Genomic DNA, 11614 nt, shown 5'->3' with positions numbered 1-11614 from the left:
AAGTCAACTAAGAACCTCCTCCAGGTTCTGCAGGTGCTCGACGGTGTCCCGACCTGTAACGAAGATGTCATCCTGAAAGACCATGGTGCACGGGACCGACTTCAGCAAGCTTTCTGTGTTCCTCTGGAATATCGCCACGGCCGATCAAATCCCAAATGGGCATCTGTTGTAAATGAGGAGACCTTTGTGCGTATTGATGCAGGTGAGGCCTTTCAATGATTCCTCCAACTCCTGCGTCATGTAGGCCGAGGTCAAGTCCAGCTTCGTGAATGTTTTCCCTCCCGCCAGTGTCGCAAATAAATCGTCTGCCTTTGGTAGCAGGTATTGATCCTGCAGGGAGAAACGATTGATAGTTACTTTGTAATCACCACAGATTCTGACGGTGCCGTCTCCCTTGAGGTCTGCAACAATCAGACTGACCCACTCATTGAATTCGATCGGCGAAATGATGCCTTCTTGTTGCAGTCTGTCCAGCTCGATTTCCACCCTCTCTCTCATCATGTAAGGTACCGCTCTCACTTTGTGATGGATGGGTCGCGCCCCCGGAATCAAATGGATCTGCACTTTTGCTGCTTGGAAATTCTCGATGCCTAGTTCGAACAGCGAGGGGAACTTGTTTAGGACCTGGGCACATGAGGTTTTGTCGACGGACGAAAGCGCTCGGACGTCGTCCCAGTTCTAGCGTATCTTTCCCAGCCAGCTCCTGCCGAACAGTGTGGGGCCACCGCCCTGTACCACCCAGTGTGGTAAATTGTGCACCGCTCCATCATAGGAGACCTTTATGGTAGCACTGCCGATTACAGGAATCAGTTCCTTTGTGTACGTTCTCAGTTTAGTACGAATGGGAGTCAGGGCTGGCCTTGAGGCCTTGCTGCACCACAATTTATTGAAAGTCTTTTAGCTCATTATGGACTGGCTTGCGCCCGTGTTCAGCTCCATGGACACCGGGAGTCCATTTAATTCAACCGTCAGCATTATCGGGGGACACTTTGTATGCACCCCATATACCTCTGCCTCCTCGGTCTGAGGCTCTGGTTCACTGTGGATCTGTCCTGCTCTGCAACATGGTGGTTTGCAGGATTAGCAGGGTTTGTAGCTCGCCTACACATACGTTGGCGGTGTCCCATTGTTCCACAGCCCTTGCAAACGTATCCTTTGAAGTGGCATGAATGGAAACGATGATCACCCCTGCAGCGCCAACAAGATGTTAATGGCCTTGTATTCACCACCCTTGATGGTGGACTGAGTTATCTGCGGACGTGCAGTTGCAGGCTTGTAAGTCCTGCCCTGTACATTTCGATTTGAAAACAACGTTACTTTGTTCACAGTACTTGCAGCAGCACTAGTGTGCTGAGAAATTTGTTTGGTATTGTCACTGGTGGCGATAAACGCCTGGGCTATCGCTATGGCTTTACTCAAGGTTGGGATTTCTACAGTCAAAAGTTTGTGATATTACTTCATGCCCAATGCCAAGTACAAAGAAGTCCCTGAGCATGTTCTCCAAGTGTCCTTCAAATTCACAACGTACTGCAAGGTGCCTTAGCTCGGCGATGTAGCTCGCCATTTCCTGGCCTTCAGCACTCTTGTATGTGTAGAACCGATACCTCGCCATCAGAACGTTTTCCTTCAGCTCCCGGACCAGTGTGCACAACTCATCGTACGACTTGTGTGTGGGTTTCACTGGAGCAAGCAGATTTTTCATGAGACCATATGTTGGTGCACCACAAACGATGAGGAGGATTGCCCTTTGTTTGGCAGCGTTCGCTTCTCCTTCCGAACCGTTGGCCACGAAGTATTGGTTGAGTCGCTCTATGAAGGTTTCCCAATCATCTCCCTCCCAAAATTTCTCCAGGATGCCCACGGTTCTCTGCATTGTTGTGGTGAGGTTCGTCATCTGTATCTCGTTGCCAGTTGTTAGATCTTGAATAAAGAGTCAGACTAGATGCTGCAAGCTCAAAGTAAGGTGTGACTATTGTCCTTTATTACAGATCTCAGAGTGCCTCTCCACCTGTGAGGCCTCCTTATATACAGGTGCTCCCAAGGGATTGTGGGCTCCCTTGGGACTCCAGGAGATAAGCCCTCTGGTGGTTAGCAATGGTATTTACAGGTTTACATACATAATATAGCCAATGCAGCGGCCTGATACCCATTGGGTGCACACTGATCCAGCAAGCTACCCAATGCAGTAGCCTGCGTCCCGGGGACCAGAGTCATGCACCACGAACTGTGGCCACAAGCAGCCAACACACACAAGCTGCTAAGCAAGTGACCTCAGCAGGACAAAGGCACCAGTGGTGATACCATACCCTGGGTCGGCTCCATCTCTCAGGTAATCGATGGCACCAACTGCCACGAGCCTGAAGGAGCAGACTGCACTAAGGCCATACCCCTAGATGTAGGGTCACCAGTCACTGTCTCCCCAGGGGAAACAAGCCAAGCAATGCTCAGGCCAGCGAGTCAGCGGTTCCCTGTGCACTGCTAGATGACAGCTCCTCAGAGAGAAGCTGGGACCCAGGGTGTAAAGAAAGGACGGGGGGCTCACAGACATCTAGGAACCACGGCGACAGCCCCGAAAGCAGGCTACGCGAGCCAGCCGGCTTCCCACTGCCAGTACCAGGCACTGAATCGCCACAGGATTTTGGGACATCACCCAGCAGCTCTGGAACTAGCTTGTCCTTACGCATTGGTCACCGCATCGACAAGGTACCTAACGCTCTTGTCACACCATGGAAACACTCAACAAAAAAACACATGCAAAATCCACTTACCTGAACTTGTGTGTACATGAATGCCAGGAGCCCCCACCACACCAACGTGGGGGGGGGGGGGGGGAGAATGGAGTGGTCAGGAACACACACACACACAGAAACAACACACTACTGCACCAACTTGATGATTGGAGGGCAGTGCTGTGCGGCGGGGACAGGCTGGTGGAGGACCTTTGTCTTATGGATGTTAAGCGTAAGGCCCATGCTTTCATATGCCTCAGTGAATACATCGACTATATCCTGGAGTTCAGCCTCAGAATGTGCGCAGACTCAGGCATCGTCCACATACTGCAGCTCAACGACAGAGGTTGGGGTGATCTTGGACCTGGCCTGGAGGCGGCGTAGGTTGAACAGCTTCCCACTGGTTCTGTACTTTAGTTCCACTCCAGCGGGGAGCTTGTCGGCTGTGAGGTGGAGCATGGCGGCAAGGAAGATTGAGAAGAGGGTTGGAGCGATAACGCAGCCCTGTTTGACCCCGGTCCGGATGTGAATTGGGTCTGTAATGGATCCATTGGTAAGGATCACGGCCTGCATGTCATCGTGAAGCAGGCGAAAGATGTTGACAAACTTTTGGGGTCATCCGAAACGGAGGAGAATGCTCCATAGACCCTCACAGTTGACAGTGTCAAAGGCCTTTGTAAGATCGAAAAAGGCCATGTATAAGGGCCGGCACTGCTCCCTGCATTTTTCCTGCAGCTGTCGCGCTGCAAAGATCATGTCTGTTGTACCCCGCAGGGGACGAAATCCGCATTGTGATTCCGGGAGGAGCTCCTCGGCCACGGGGAGAAGACGGTTGAGGAGAACTCTAACGACAACTTTCCCAGTGGCCGATAGCAGGGAGATTCCTCTGTAGTGGCCGCAGTCGGACTTGTCCCCTTTTTAAAAAATGGTCAAATCACTGCATCTCTGAGATCTCTCGGCATGCTCTCTTACCTCCAGATGAGAGAGATGAGGTCATGTATCCACGCCAACAGCGCCTCTCCGCCATACTTTAGTGCCTCAGCAGAGATTCCATCCGCTCTACCCACCCAAGGTTGAATCGGCCCGTTAGAGGTCTACCAGACAGAACCCACACAGAGCTAAGCCCAGAGCATAAGTAATGCAGAGGCGATTTGCACTGAGGGTTCAGGGGGGAGTGATGTCATGCATCTTACATGGCCACTGTTGCTACCATATCAAGGTGTGCCACCAGAGGGCACAGCAGTGGGAGACTTGTAGGTTACCTGTACAGGTGTGCCTGGCCTAGTGTAAAAGGCAGGCCACCAGGTGTGATCCTCACTCTGGAGTTAACTAATAAAGGACTAAGGTCACTACAATTCAAGCACAACACACTGCCTCGTGGAGTCATTGTTAGAGTATCTAAGGATGAGTGGTTGGTTCAGTAGAGTGCTGGTGGTTGCTGTTTGTGTGTGTCCCTGACCACTCCATTCTTCCCCCCCCCGGCCCCCCATCGATTATGGTGGAGGCTCCTAGCATTCATGTACATTCAAGTTCAGGAAAATAGGTTTGCATTACATTTGTGGTTTTGTTGTGAGACAAGCACGTTAGACTGGTGAGATGACTTATTAATGCAGTTACCGGTGCATGAGGACAAACTAGTTCCAGAGCTGTTGGATTGTGTCCCTGCAGTACCGGTGGCAGTTCAGTGCCTGGTGCTGGCAGTGGGAACCCGGTTGGCTCGAGTTGCCTGCTCTTGGGGCTGTTGCCGTGGTCCCTAGCGTCGGGCCGGTTCACAGATGCCTGTGACCTCCCTGTCCTTTCTTTGCGCCCTGGGTCGCTGCTGCTTCCTGAGGAGTTGTCATCGAGCAGTGCACAGGCAACTGCTGACTTGCTGGCCTGGGCGTTGTTTGGTTTGGGATCCTGGTTGGTCTCGGTCTCCTTTGGGGGAACTGTGGCGGGTGACCCTTTGTTTACGGGTATGGCCTTGGTGGCAATGGGGACTGTGCCTTAGTACAGCCTGCCCCTTCAGGCTCGTGGCAGTTGGTGCCATCAGGTGCCTGAGAGGTGGAGCCGATCAGGGGCAGGGTATCGATACCGGTGCCGTTACCCTGCTGAGGTCGCTTGCTCTGCGGCTCGTGTGTGTTGGCTGCTTGTGGCCACACACCATGGTGCATGACTCTGGTCCCCGGGACGCAGGCTACAGCATTGGGTAGGTCGCTGGACCTGTGTGCTCCCGATGGATGTCTGCCCGCTGCATTGGCTGCGCGCAGTTGAAACCCTGCATCGTACAATGTTTCATTACTTATGCTGGACACACTGTGGGTCCGATCGCGATTGTGCGACTTTTCCTCGCTGGTTGCATGTACACAATTCAGATTATCAGATACACATTTTATATCATCAATTACACCTTTTGTCTCTGACTTACAGTTACTATTACATTGCTTAAGTGTGTGGAACTGTCCCTTTAATTGGTGTGGGTTGCAGGCCTCCTTTAAGAGAGCCTTGCTTTCTTTACCCCAATCCGTTTTTCCGTTTGGTGCCATGTGTTGCTCCATCAGCGCTGCACCTCGTGGTCTGGCAGCGGCCATCTTTGTCTTCAGCGCCTCACCTCATGGTTTAGGCGCCATCTTTTCACCATCCACGATGTCGACTGCGGTGATCCTCTTCTTCCCGGGTTCTGCCTCCAAAGCTGGAAAGTCGCCTCTAGATCCGATTTTCTTCCTCCGGAGTCCTGCCACTGGAGCCTGGAAGGTGCGTTCAGGTCGTCTCAGCTGGATCATCTCCACGCAGTCATGCTGAGCGGTCTGTGTCTCAGGTGCCGTGCTGGTCAGCTCTCCGGTGCCGGGTTCACCCTCAGGTGAGGGCTTGTTTTGTCTCTGAGCGCAAAGGACGTTGATCGCTGGAGGGGTGAAGTCCTTCCACTTCCAATGGATCTTCTCCATCCTCCTTCTGCCGAGCAGTGTTGGTCCATCACCTGCAACAATCCACAGAGGTAACTGGTGCACCGGGATGACTGGGATAATTTCATCGGTGTAGGTGCACAACTTTGCCTGAACCGGGACCAACTTGGGTCGTTCAGCTTGATTGTCCCATAGCCTCTCAAAGGCTTCTTGATTCATCACTGACTGGCTCGCCCCCATGTCCACTTCCATGAAGACTGGAACGCCCTCTATCTCGACTTCCATCTTCAACGGGGAACACTCGATAGTGCAGGTCAACATGCTATGTACCTCTCCGTGGGGCTGAGCTGCCTTTCTGCCTATCGATTCATAATCCATGGTGGATTGCTGGCCATCTGCAGATTCTTCATCGACACAGTGAGTCATATTTCTCTTACACATTCGCTGGAGGTGTGCTGCAGCCTTTGCATACGTAGTCTTTAACGTGGCACTGGTGAGCCCTGTGATTCCCTCGATTAGCCCTCCGCGGCGGTCTCTGAGTTAAGGGACTCGGGCCTGTTCTCTCTTCCCTGAGAGGGTTCGCGCTCTACAGTCCAGCCCCTAAAAGGTGCTACTCTGTGCACAGCACCTGCCGGGTTTGAGTTCTGAAGGTGAGTCATCTACCTAGAGCTGCAGGTCAAGGTCATGAATGACTGGCTCACAGAGATGGCCTTCTGCAGCGTGACTGTGGTACCTGCCGACAGTAGCTTATGAAGAAGGCCCTTATGGCCAATTCCAATGACAGGAATGTCCCGCAGCGCTTTGTTGAGGTGGGTGGCGAACTCGCACGGTGCCGCCACCTCCTGAGGTCTGCGGCGTACTTCGCGACTTCCAGGCCTTTGGGCCGTCGGTGGGTATAGAACCGGTGTCTGGCTGTGAGGATGCTCTCCTTGGGCTTGAGTTGCTCATGGATCAGGGTCACGAGCTCCTTGTACGTCTTGGTCGTTGTCTTCGCTGATGCCAGCAAGTCCCTGATGAGGCCATAGACGGTGGGCCCACAACTGGTTAGCAGGATAGCTCGGCGCTTATCAGCCAGTGTGGCCGGATTGTCGCCTTCCAGGTCGTTTGCTGTGAAGAATTGTTCGAGCCTCTCCATAAAGGCGTCCCAATCATCACCATCGGCGAACTGCTGCAACGCACCAAGGGTAGCCATTTTCGCATGAAAGTACATAATCTCATCACCAATTGTTGTGTCCTTTGATGCTCTAATAATGACTCCACGAGGCAATGTGTTGTACTTGAACTGTAGTGACTTTAGCCCTTTATTAGTTAACTCCACAGTGAGGATCACACCTGGTGGCCTGCCTTTTATACTAGGCCAAGCACACCTGTACAGGTAACCTAAAGTCTCCCACTACTGTGCCCTCTGGTGGCACACATTGAGATAGTACCAACAGTAGCCATGTAGGATAAATGACAGTTCCAACATTCTATAGACTCTGGATCAGTTCCTATGGACTGAAGGTTAGCTAATGTAACCCCACTTTTTAAAAAAGGAGGGAGAGAGAAAACAGGGAATTATAGACCAGTCAGCCTAACAATGGTGGCGGGGAAAATGTAATAATCAATTATTAAAGATGTAATAGCAGCGCATTTGGAAAGCAGTCACAGGATCGGTCCAAGTCAGCATGGATTTATGAAAGGGAAATCATGCTTGACAAATCTTCTAGAATTTTTTGAGGATGTAACTAGTAGAGTGGACAAGGAGGAGCCAGTGGATATGGTGTATTTAGACTTTCAAAAGGCTTTTGACAAGGTCCCACACAAGAGATTAGTGTGCAAAATTAAAGCACATGGTATTGGGTGTAATGTACTGACGTGGATAGAGAACTGGTTGGCAGATAGGAAGCAAAAAGTAGGAATAAACGGGTCCTTTTCAGAATGGCAGGCAGTGACTAGTGGGGTACCGCAGGGTTCAGTGCAGGGACCCCAGCTATTTACAATATACATTAATGATTTAGATGAAGGAATTGAATGTAATATCACCAAGTTTGCAGATGACACTAAGCTGGATGGCAGTGTGAGCTGTGAGGATGATGCTAAGAGGCTGCAGGGTGACTTGGACAGGTTAGGTGAGTGGGCAATTACATGGCAGATGCGGTATAATGTAGATAAATGTGAGATCGACTATGGTGGTAAAAACAGGAAGGCAGATTATGTGCAGGAAGTGTATTAGGCTGCAGCTCTTGGCAGACCGCATTGCAGCACTGGAGCTGCGGGTGGATTTACTCTGGAGCATCCGCGATGCTGAGGATGTCGTGAATAGCACGTTTAGTGAGTTGGCCACACCGCAGGTAAAGAGTACACAGCCAGATAGGGAATGGGTGACCAACAGGAAGAGCAGTGGAAGGAAGGTAGTGCACGGGTCCCCTGCGGTCATCCCCCTGCAAAACAGATACACCGCTTTGGGTACTGTTGAGGGGGATGACTCATCAGGGGAGAGCAGCAGCAGCCAAGTTCATGGCACCATGGGTGGCTCTGCTGCACAGGAGGGCAGGAAAAAGAGTGGGAGAGCTATAGTGGTAGGGGATTCTATTGTAAGGGGAATAGATAGGCGTTTCTACGGCCGCAATCGAGACTCCAGGATGGTATGTTGCCTCCCTGGTGCAAGGGTCAAAGATGTCTTGGAGCAGCTGCAGGACATTTTAAAGGGGGAGGATGAACAGCAGTTATCGTGGTGCATATATGTACCAATGATATAGGTAAAAAACGGGATGAGGTCCTACAAGACGAAATTAGGGAGCTAGGAGCTAAATTAAAAAATAGGACCTCAAAGGTAGTAATCTCAGGATTGCTACCAGTGCCACATGCTAGTCAGAGTAGGAATAGCAGGATAGTTCAGATGAATACGTGGCTTGAGGAGTGGTGCATAAGGAAGGGATTCAAATTCCTGGGACATTGGAATCGGTTCTGGGGGAGGTGGGACCAGTACAAACCAGACGGTCTGTACCTGGGCAGGACCGGAACCAATGTCCTAGGGGGAGTGTTTGTTAGCGCTGATGGGGAGTGGTTAAACTAATATGGCAGGGGGATGGGAACCTATGTAAGGAAACAGAGGGAAGTAGAATGGGGGCAGAAGCAAAAGATAGAAAGAAGAAAAGTAAAGGTGGAGGGCAGAGAAACTCAAGGCAAAAAGCAAAAAGGGCCACATTACAGCAAAATTCTAAAGGGGCAAAGTGTATTAAAAAGACAAGACTGAAGGCTCTGTGCCTCAATGTGAGGTGTATTCGTAATAAGGTGGACAAATTACCTGTTCAGGCAGCAATTAACGAATATGATGTAATTGGCATCACGAAGACATGGCTCCAGGGTGACCAAGGCTGGGAACTCAACATCCAGGAGTATTCAATATTTAAGAAGGATAGACAGAAAGGAAAAGGAGGCGGGATGGCGTTGCTGGTTAAAGAGGAAATTAATGCAATAACAAGGAAGGACATTGGTTTGGATGATGTGGAATCGGTATGGGTGGAGCTACGGAATACCAAAGGGCAGAAAACGCTGGTGGGAGTTGTGTACAGGCCACCAAACAGTAGTAGTGAGGTTGGGGACAGCATCAAACAAGAAATTAGGGATGCGTGCAATAAAGGTACAGCAGTCATCATGGGCGACTTTAATCTACACATATTTTGGGCTAACCAAACTGGTAGCAATGTGATGGAGGAGGATTTCCTGCCGTGTATTAGGGATGGTTTTTTAGACCAATATTTCGAGGAACCAACTAGTGGCCTGGCCATCCTAGACTGGGTGATGTGTAATGAGAAAGGACTAATTAGCAATCTTGTTGTGCGAGGCCCTTTGGGGAAGAGTGACCATAATATGGTAGAATTCTTTATTAAGATGGAGAGTGACACAGTTAATTCAGAGACTAGGGTCCTGAACTTAAGGAAAGGTAACTTCGATGGTATGAGACGAGAATTGGCTAGAATAGACTGGAGAATGATACTTAAAGTGTTGACGGTGGATAAGCAATGGCAAACATGTCTGGAGTAAAAATGAAAAGGGGAAGGTGGCTCAACTGTGGCTAACAATGGAAATTAAGGATAGTGTTAGATCCAAGGAAGAGGCATATAAATTGGCCAGAAAAAGCAGCAAACCTGAGGACTGGGAGAAATTTATAATTCAGCAGAGGAGGACAAAGGGTCTAATTAGGAGGGAAAAATAGAGTAAGAGAGGAAGCTTGCTGGGAACATAAAAACTGACTGCAAAAGCTTCTATAGATATGTGAAGAGAAAAAGATTAGTGAAGACAAACGTAGGTCCCTTGCAGTCAGATTCAGGTGAATTTATAATGGGGAACAAAGAAATGGCAGACCAAATACTTTGGTTCTGTCTTCATGAAGGAAGACACAAATAACCTTCCGGAAATACTAGGGGACCAAGGGTCTATTGAGAAGGAGGAACTGAAGGAAGTCCTTAATAGGCGTGAAATTGTGTTAGGGAAATTGATGGCATTGAAGGCCGATAAATTCGCAGGGCCTGATGGTCTGCATCCCAGAGTACTTAAGGAAGTGGCCCTAGAAATAATGGATGCATTGGTGATCATTTTCCAACAGTCTATCGACTCTGGATCAGTTCCTATGGACTGGAAGGTAGCTAATGTAACTGCATTTTTTTAAAAAGGAGGGAGAGAGAAAACGGGTAATTATAGACCGGTTAGCCTGACATCAGTAGTGGGGAAAATGTTGGAATCAATTATTAAAGATGAAATACCAGCGCATTTGGAAAGCAGTGACAGGATCGGTCCAAGTCAGCATGGATTTATGAAAGGAAAATCATGCTTGACAAATCTTCTGGAATTTTTTGAGGATGTAACTAGTAGAGTGGACAAGAGAAAACCAGTGGATGTGGTGTATTTGGACTTTCAAAAGGGTTTTGACAAGGTGCCACACGAGAGATTGATGTGCAAAATCGAAGCACATGGTATTGGGGATAATGTACTGAAGTGGATAGAGAACTGGTTGGCAGACAGGAAGCAGAGAGTCGGGATAAACGGCTCCTTTTCAGAATGGCAGGCAGTGACTAGTGGGGTGCAGCAGAGCTCAGTGCTGGGACCCCAGCTATTTACAATATATATTAATGATTTAGATGAAGGAATTGAGTGTAATATCTCCAAGTTTCCAGATGACACTAAGCTGGGTGGCGGTGTGAGCTGTGAGGAGGATGCTAAGAGGCTGCCGGGTGACTTGGACAGGTTAGGTGAGTGGGAAAATGCATGGCAGATGCAGTATAATGTGGATAAATGTGAGGTTATCCACTTTGGTGGCAAAAACACGAAGGCAGAATGTTATCTGAATGGCGGCAGATTAGGAAAAGGGGAGGTGCAACGAGACCTGGGTGTCATGGTACATCAGTCATTGAAAGTTGGCGTGCAGGTACAGCAGATGATAAAGAAGGCAAATGGTATGTTGGTCTTCATAGCTAGGGGATTTGAGTATAGGAGCAGTGAGGTCTTACTGCTGTTGTACAGGGCCTTGGTGAGGCCTCACCTGGAATATTGTGTTCAGTTTTGGTCTCCTAATGTGAGGAAGGATGTTCTTACTATTGAGGGAGTGCAGCGAAGGTTCACCAGACTGATTCTTGGGATGGCAGGACTGACATATGAGGAGAGACTGGATCGACTGGGCCTGTATTCACTGGAGTTTAGAAGAATAATAGGCGATCTCATAGAAACATATAAAATTCTGATGGGACTGGACAGGTTAGATGCTGGAAGAATGTTCCCGATGTTGGGGAAGTCCAGAACCAGGGGACATGGTCTAAGGATAAGGGGTAAGCCATTTAGGACTGAGATAAGGAAAAACTTCTTCACTCAGAGAGTTGTTAACCTGTGAAATTCCCAACCGCAGAGAGTTGTTGATGCCAGTTTATTGGATATATTCAAAAGGGAGTTAGATATGGCCCTTACGGCTAAAGGGATCAAGGGGTATGGAGAGTAAGGAGGAAAGGGGTACTGAGGTGAATTATC

Source organism: Pristiophorus japonicus, chromosome 4, assembly GCF_044704955.1.
Source record: "Pristiophorus japonicus isolate sPriJap1 chromosome 4, sPriJap1.hap1, whole genome shotgun sequence".
Lineage (NCBI taxonomy): Eukaryota > Metazoa > Chordata > Chondrichthyes > Pristiophoridae > Pristiophorus > Pristiophorus japonicus.
This window is presented reverse-complemented; position numbering follows the sequence as displayed.